Source organism: Pseudonaja textilis, chromosome 1 (assembly GCF_049901715.1).
Source record: "Pseudonaja textilis isolate UNSWEBS1 chromosome 1, rPseTex1.2, whole genome shotgun sequence".
NCBI lineage: Eukaryota > Metazoa > Chordata > Lepidosauria > Squamata > Elapidae > Pseudonaja > Pseudonaja textilis.
In genome coordinates, this window is record NC_141990.1 from 302,368,059 (window position 1) to 302,376,647 (window position 8,589).

An 8,589-nucleotide genomic window follows, 5' to 3' on the forward strand; every position below is an offset into this window, starting at 1 on the left:
CTGAATGCCACCTCTGGCGTGCGAACGTGAAAGCATGTGCCTGTGCCTGCACTCATAATGCAATGCGCGTGTGACTCTCTTCTGCTTGCCCTGCCCCCCTGCGCATCCGCACACAACCCCCCGCTCCCCTTTTGAGCCCAGTAGGCCTCCCTGCAGCCTCCTGGGAGCAAAAACAGGGCGTGGGGTGTGTGGCACAGCCCGCTCCCACGGCCTGTTTTTGCTCCCAGGAGGCTGCAGGGAGGCCTACTAGGCCCAAAATAGGGAGCACAGGGGGGGCCATGCTGCACCCCCCATGCTCCCCTTGCCTCCCACGCATGCAACCCCCCATGCTCCCCACCCTTGCATGCACATGCATCTCCCGCATGTGCCCTGCCCCTGTGCATGCATGGCAAAGTCCCCCAAATCAGCTAGCCGGCAGGAGGTGCACATGGTGCACGTGGTGGAACTGAGCTGAGTGGCAGCTCGCATGCCCGCAGAGAGGGCTCTGTGGGCTACCTGTGGCATACGTGCCACAGGTAGAGAAGAATAAAGGTACTGTTGAAAGGCTGGAAAATGCCTTTCTTTTGAGGATTCGGTTTTCCTGCTGGGAGGGCTCCAGTGCAAGGACACAGACAACTGCTTGGAAGCTGGTTTATTCTTCAGGAAGGCAAGAGATAGCAAGAAGTCTGCGTTCCTGGGGCTAGCCATCTTTGTATAATAAACTCCTGATTTTTATACCTTTTCTCCTTTTGTGTGTGAGTGCTTGTGTTTGTATTTCTTAATGTTTTAAATCCTGTCAGGGGGTTGTCTTCATTTCCGACAGAGGGTAAACTCTGCGGGGTGGTTTGATTGGATTATCAGTTTCATCCTAATGTTTTCTTATATTTGTTTGGTGGCAATCTCCTGTCTGCTATGGAACTTATTTCGTGTCTTTTGTCTATTTGTTTTGCTGATTTGGCATGACCTTTTGTTTGTAAGGGATTTCTTTTTCTTGTTTCCCTAGCTTTCTTAATTACTTGGCTTTTGTCTAGGGGGCTTCTTTCAATACCTTTTATTAAATCTCTTTTCCTATGCAAGTTTGTTTTATGGCTGGCCTGATATTCCCTTTGGGCTTTTCCTGCTTGGGTGTCATCACTCTCCTCATGAAGTTCCCTTTCCACAGTACAAAGTTTCAGGACCAATAAAGCAAGGCTGATAGTGTATAGTCTGCCAAAGATGTTGCAGAAAAAGGCTGTAATAAAGGCTGCTTGAAGCTGAAGTTCATAAACATCAGAAAAATTACTGGATCTTCGTCCCGTCATGATGACACACCTAATTGCTGACTCATTCCTGAGAATGCAACAACTATGTTCAAAAACATAGCATTTTAAAAAATATTAGATATAATACTAGATTTTTAAATTGTCTATTATCTGAAGGGCTTCACACTTCTTGCAGTTCTTTCAGGTGTGAATAGATGTACAGTATAGGTAGTCCTCCTAGAAAAGAAGCAGTATTACAATGACACCTGTAAAGACACTGAAGGTGAAAACAGAAACAGAAAAACAAGGAATGTCTTCCAAAAGATTTCCAAACTCAGAGAGAGGTTCTCATCTTGAATTGGTATGCTGAAGGATATCAGTTGTTAGATAGCAACTGATTTAGAGAAGATGAAAGGAAAGTGGAAAGGAGATACTGAAATTCAGGGGAAATATCAACATCCAAAGTAAACCTTTTCTTCTTGTAAGAACCTTTGAAGTTACTCTTTATTTACAAGTACTTCTAGTACTAGAAGATGAAGTCAGACTGGCCAACAAATTGGAAGATATGTGTCTATTGATATTAAAGAACATTTAACATAATTAATTAAGAGCCAGTTTGATGTAGTGGTTCAAGCTAGAAACTTGGGGTGTCTGTTAGTTATAGTCCCACTTTAGGTCCAAAGCTAGCTGGGTCACCTTGGGCCAGTGTTCTTTCTCAGCCCTAGAAAGGAAACAGGGACAAACCACTTCTGAAAAACCTTGGAAAAAAAGACCACAGAGGATGTTGCAGACTGTTTCCCACACACATTGTTTCCAGAAGTGAAAAACTTGACTTGAAGGCATGTGCACATATGTATACATAAACACACACACACACACACACACACACACACACACACACTTTATTCCACATGCAAGCAAATAGGTAGCATTGTCCAACAAGATTAGAATCTCCATGCAGTGGTATGCTGTTAAATGTTTTACAACTGATTCTACCAAAAAAAAATACTTTTTCTCTCCATTGCCTTCACCTTGCTGTTAGCTGCTAAACAGCTAATTTGTATACCAGGAATCTTGGGTTAACTCTGCTTTTAACTAGCTCACAAATTAGTATGAACTGGCTACAGTACACTACTGCCTATATGGAAAGGAAATAATTCAAGCTTCATTTAAAAAAGGCTGAGTAACCCGAAAAATCATTTCTGATATAATCTGGATAATTGAGAAAAACCAAAAAATGCAACAAATAAGTCAAGGGGTCAGATGCTACCAGTTCTGCCCAGTTCTATAGAACCAGTAGCTCTGAAGAGCAGCGGACACTTGTGTTTCCAAGATAATGGAAACAGCAGGTTCTGTGTTTGCTGCTGTTTGGCCCACCTGCCTGCCCGGGCTCTTACCTGTCCTCAGCAGCACAACTGAGGTTGAAAAAGCAGGGGAAAAGAGGCTTTTCAAATGCTGAAAAGAGCTTTTCAGCTGTCCCGGCGGCACAGCTGATGGTTTTTTTAAACACATATGCAGCGCAAAACGTAGTCACCAAACCAGTAGTAACACCAGTTAAATCCCACCCCTGGTCAAGATGGATTTAATTGATTAATTGATCCTTGGAAGGCCTTTGATTAAGTTGATGTCAAGCTATGGAATATCCTTGCCGTCTTGGAAATTGCTGCTGATCTGTTGTGGGGGATTAAAAATTGCTTCCTGCTGAGTTGTTGAAGCAGGTTCAGAAAACATAAGTATAATCTCCTCCTTCTCCTTCTCCTTCTCCTTCTCCTTCTCCTTCTTCTTCTTCTTCTCCTCCTCCTCCTCCTCCTCCTCCTCCTCTTCCTTTTCCTCCTCCACTTTCTCCTCCTTCCTCCTCCCCACCCCCCAATTCTCCCCCTCTCTTTCCTGCCCTCTCCCCCCTCCTCCTCCAAGTATTCTTACCAAAAAACAAGATAAGGGAAACAGCTAGTGCAATGGGCAAAATCTAAATATGAGTTTCACTATGGGCAAAAGCTGATCATTCATTGTGATAGGAAAAATCAATGGTTTTTATAGAATAGAATAGAATAGAATAGAATAGAATAGAATAGAATAGAATAGAATAGAATAGAATAGAATAGCTTTATTGGCCAAGTGTGATTGGACAAACAAGGAATTTGTCTTGGTGTAAATACTCTCAGTATACATAAAAGGAAAGATACATTCATTAAGAATCAAGAATCATAACGTACAACAATGATAGTCATAGGGTACAATCAGCAATCATTTTTGATTAAAATTGATTAAACAATTTTGATTAAAGGTAAGAAGACCATATTAGAGGAAAGTAGATATTAAAAAGGTATCTTCATGGATTACTAATCAACACTATATTTCTCATTGTAGGAAGGGCACTGATAAACTGGAGCATATCCAGAGGATGAAACTAAGATGAAAACAGGTGTGGAAAAAAACCATCTAAATCTTATCAGGGTTGTGCTCCTCTGGACAGAACCAGTGCACAATTTGGGGGTTCTCTTGGATTTGCAGTTCCTGGTTAAAGAGCAAGTGACAGTGAAGGATCAGATGATGGAATATATGTACAGATGAGTCTCTGGGGATCAGAGGAAGGGTCATATATGGAGATAGGACCCAGGCATGGATGGAATGGACATGAGAGTGAGGAATATGAATTCTGATAAAACATTTTCTCTTGTCTTCATTTCTTTGCCTTAAGCAGCCTTGCTCCTTCCTGTCTTCTCTCTACAGAAGGAGGAGGGGTCGCGGGGGTGGGGGGATGCTGACCTAGACAAAGGGGGGGAAGGGCAGGGGCCACAACAGAAAAACTCCCTTTCTGGGCCTCGCCAGACAGCATTCCTGACCTAATGGAGTGAGGCAGGCCTTCAAACAGCGGATCAACGAGATTTGAGATAGAGTGCAAAATGTCCTTCCTTTCACCACTAGATGGTACACTTTTACTAGACTTTGCATCAGATTCTTGGCCCAGAGCAGAAGTCTTGCCTGTCTACTGACAGAGGCTATGCTGCATAGAATAACGTAGCCTTGCTATGCTAAATAAAGGCATTTGTGTTTAAAGAGTTGAATCTCTTCCCCTCAAAATCTTTTCCTTTGTCTAGAAGATAGGGTTGGGATGAGGAGTATGAGATTACATATTAAGTTTAAACAACAAAAAGAAACAGAGCCATACTTATTTCTGCTAACCATGCTTTATTCAACTTTTATCTCTGCAAGGCATAATCCACAACTTTCAAGAGCAAATATGGTTGCTACTTGTTTATTTTACTCTATTACAGTACATTCAAGTGCAGTGAAAATGATATTCTTTTCTTTATGTGCCTTTGAGGAGACATATTGTCGGTGTGTCATATAACATGATCAGACACCTTTAAAATAATGGCTTATTAAATATTACCCAGTGGACTGAGTTCCCTCAACAAATTACGTTATAAGCCATAATCTATGAACTGCATAGGCTGAATTTACTATGCTAAGTCATAAACTAGTATTTCATATTTTGGTTATCATGTTGTATTAACTCAGTCGCTATAAACCAAATACATAAGCAGTTGATGCTTTTTGTTTCAATATATTGGGTCTATAGTGTACTAAACTATGGTTTGTTTTGATTATTAAACTAAAATTGATATGTCATTCTAAGTCAACATTGAACAAATATATTTAGCTATGATGCAGTTTTCCCTGCATGTGCTACATTTAGTTATAAGTGTATATTGACCTAATTCCCACATCATCCCTAAAATTAAATAAAATTAAATAAATTAAAATTAAAATTAAATAAATTCCATAGCAGACAGGAGATTGCCACCAAACAAATATAAGAAAACATTAGGATGAAACTGATAATCCAATCAAACCACCCCGCAGAGTTTACCCTCTGGCGGAAATGAAGACAACCCCCTGATAGGATTTAAAACATTAAGAAATACAAACACAAGCACTCACACACAAAAGGAGAAAAGGTATAAAAATCAGGAGTTTATTACACAAAGATGGCTAGCCCCAGGAACGCAGACTTCTTGCTATCTCTTGCCTTCCTGAAGAATAAACCAGCTTCCAAGCAGTTGTCTGTGTCCCAGCAGGAAAACCGAATCCTCAAAAGAAAGGCATTTTCAAGCCTTTCAACAGTAGGATAAAACTGTTTTGCCTTCTATAAGTTGGATGGAAAGTCTTTTTCTATGAAGAGCTCTTGACCAATGGAAAAAATCTATTAGGGGTGCTGCAAGTGAATGGAGTCAGAGCCAAACATGTATGGAATTTGCGGCATTGTCCGACTCTTTCACCATTAGCCTCCTCTCCAATCAAAAACTACTTTTCATGTACATACATGAACTCGAAGAGGGTGTAGTTTATAAGCAGAAGGCAGTCAATGTGAGTATTCCTTGTCCTGAGCCATAAAGTCATTTTAATAGGCACCATAAATATTAATTCTTTGTTGGCCATATAATTATGTAGCTACTGTTGGAAGAAATGTCCATCTGGGTTCAGTTTCAAGTGGGAAGAAAGATGCTAGAAACATGGAGACTGCTTGGAAAAATAGTTTAATGGTAGACAGGACCACACTGAGGTCCTGGCCAAAAAAAAGCCCATGGGTGAGAGAGGGAAAGAGATTTATAGGCTTATATAGGTAGTCTTCAACATGTGGTCACAATTGAGCAATTGAGAAGTTTGTTAAGTGAGTTTTGCCCCATTTTACAACTTTCTTCATCACATTTGTTAAGTGAATCACTGCAGTTTTTTAAATTAGTTACATGGCTATTAAGTGAAGCTGGCTTCCCCATTGACTTTGCTTGTAAGTAGGTCACAAAAGGTGATCACATGACTCCAGGACACTGCAACCATCATAAATGTGAGTCAGTTGTCAAGCATCTGAATGTAAATCATGTGACCATAAGGGTGATAAGTGCAACCATCATAAGTGTGAAAAATGATCATAAATCACTATTTTCAGTCCTGTTGTAACTTCAAATGGTCATTAAACGAACTGTTGTACGTTAAGGACTACCTATACTGAAGATAGTCCAGGTGGACCAGTCTTTTTTTTTAACTGCCTCCTATCTTTTGGCCTTAAGCTGATGTTTTAGTATTGCTGCATATCTTCTTCAAAGCTATCTCCATACTCCTCTACACCAATATTTCTTAAACTTTTGCTGCAAGGAACTCTTCCCGCTTTTAAAAATTATGAAGGACCCCAAAGAGTTTTTGTTCATATATATTGTACTTACTAATATTTACTGTATTAAAAATGAAAATGGATGTTTTCATACAATATGCATTTGTTGAATAATTAAGAATAACATTTAGATATAATAGTTTAAATTCTTTTCATGAAAAAGATCATGGATTGTGAAAATAATGACATTGTTTAAATTTGTACAAATATCTTCAGTATCTTGCAAATAGTTTTGTGGCTCTCTGAAATGATCTTGGGGGACTTGCCAGGAATCCACAGACTATACTTTAAGAAACATTGCTCTACCCAATCCTAGGCTGACCAAGAGATGTCATTAAGCTTCTTTCCCTTGAGAAGGATTTTTTAAATTTTTGATTTTTTTATCCTGTCTTTATTATTTTTAAATAACTTGAGGTGGCAAACATACTTCATATTCCTACTTCTTCTTATTGCCCCTCCAACAACCCCCCTGTGAAGTGGGTTGGGCTGCAAGTGAGTGGGCTGAGGGGATGGGAGAACAGGTCACTGAGTAACTAGTAGGTTTTGGGTTTCCTAGCTCTGGAGATTCTCTACTGTTAATTCTAGAGGTACGATAATTGGATTGAAGAAATGTAATGTATTTATTTCGTTTTGCAGCTGTTTTAATTTTATTCTGTGTTGGTTTGACTCTACTTGGGTTCTGGAAGCTACACATTTAGAAATCAGAAACTGGAACTATATCAAAGAAAGGTAAATATAAATCCTATACATAAAAATTAAAGGAGCTGGGGAGGTTCTATTTTCACTTTTTAGACACTAGAAAAGGTGTTACAAGGTGCCCAAATAGCTAATATCTTGTGTTTATGTCAGCATGCAGAATGATGGACTTAAAGCTATAGAAACGAGATTCTGACTAAAATTAGGCAGGGGAAATCCAAACCATCTGGGGGAGTAGTTTGATAGCGGAATCAGATCCTGGGGAGGACTATAATCTCCCCTTCACTAGATATTTTCAAGACTAGGGGATACTTGATGTTGGGGATACAGTGATTGAGTCCTTGAACTGGGGAGGGAAAGATATTCTCCGTCGCCTAAACAGCTCCTTTAAAGTATAGAATTTGATTACGGGCATTTCTTTGTTACTGAAGCCGGTTGACATAAGCAACCTCAGGGTTGCCATAGAGCTAAAGAATCAGCCGGGAAAGCCACGCCCCCCGGAACATTTTCTGAACATGAGCTCATTGTTTGTGGCCGAAAACAATAGAATAGTGTTTGTCGCTCTTACACAAGCTCGAAGACGTGTGGACTTCAACTTTCAGAATTCCCCAGCCAGTATGCTGGCTGGGGAATTCTGGGAGCTGAAGTCTACATATCTTCCAAGTTGCCAAGGTCGAGAAATACTGTTAACAAAGGCGATACTTCCAAGTTCCTCTCGCTAGCAACCCAATCGTAACCCCTTCCCTCTCCCGAAAAGGAACGAAGCATATGAAAACAATGGGGGGGGGGATTCTAAATCTCTTTGCTGCCACCTAGCCGCGCTCTGAGGTTTTGCACCTCAGCTCTGATTGCCCTGATTTTAGCTTTGGGGGAGGGGGGAGCCCTAAAAGGAAACAGTAATAAACAAAAAGAAAAGAGAACGCGATAACCTCATTTAGGATTGTACTTTAATAAAAAAAAAATCTCAGAAAAGCGCTCCGTTTGGTGCGTGACCCTCAAAGAAAGCCACAGCGGTGACTTCCGCCAGAGAAGTAAAGAACGTTAGCGCTTTGAATGAGATTCCTGGGGAAGCTAGAAAAAATCCATTCTGTCTTTGCAATATATAGATATTTTAAAATAGGTACGCATTACTTTCCCTCTCTTATGGCAAGGCAGCTGGTAGACGACAATGGGGGGAAATCGCCGTCCCGAACGATTTTTATTGACTGTTTCCTAGTATGATTTGATTGCTTATGACTATCATTAAGTATTGTACCTTATGATTCTTGACGAATGTATTTTTTTCTTTTATGTATACTGAGAGCATATGCACCAAGACAATTCCTTGTGTGTCCAATCACACTTGGCCAATAAAGAATTCTATTCTATTCTATTCTACTCTATTCTATTCTACTCTATCCTATTCACACCCTTGCAGCGCTCGTTCCCTGTTATTCACGCGCGTCGCAAGGCCGAGCCTCCCCGAGTCCTCTTGGTTTTTCTCCGGGTGTCCAAGAAACC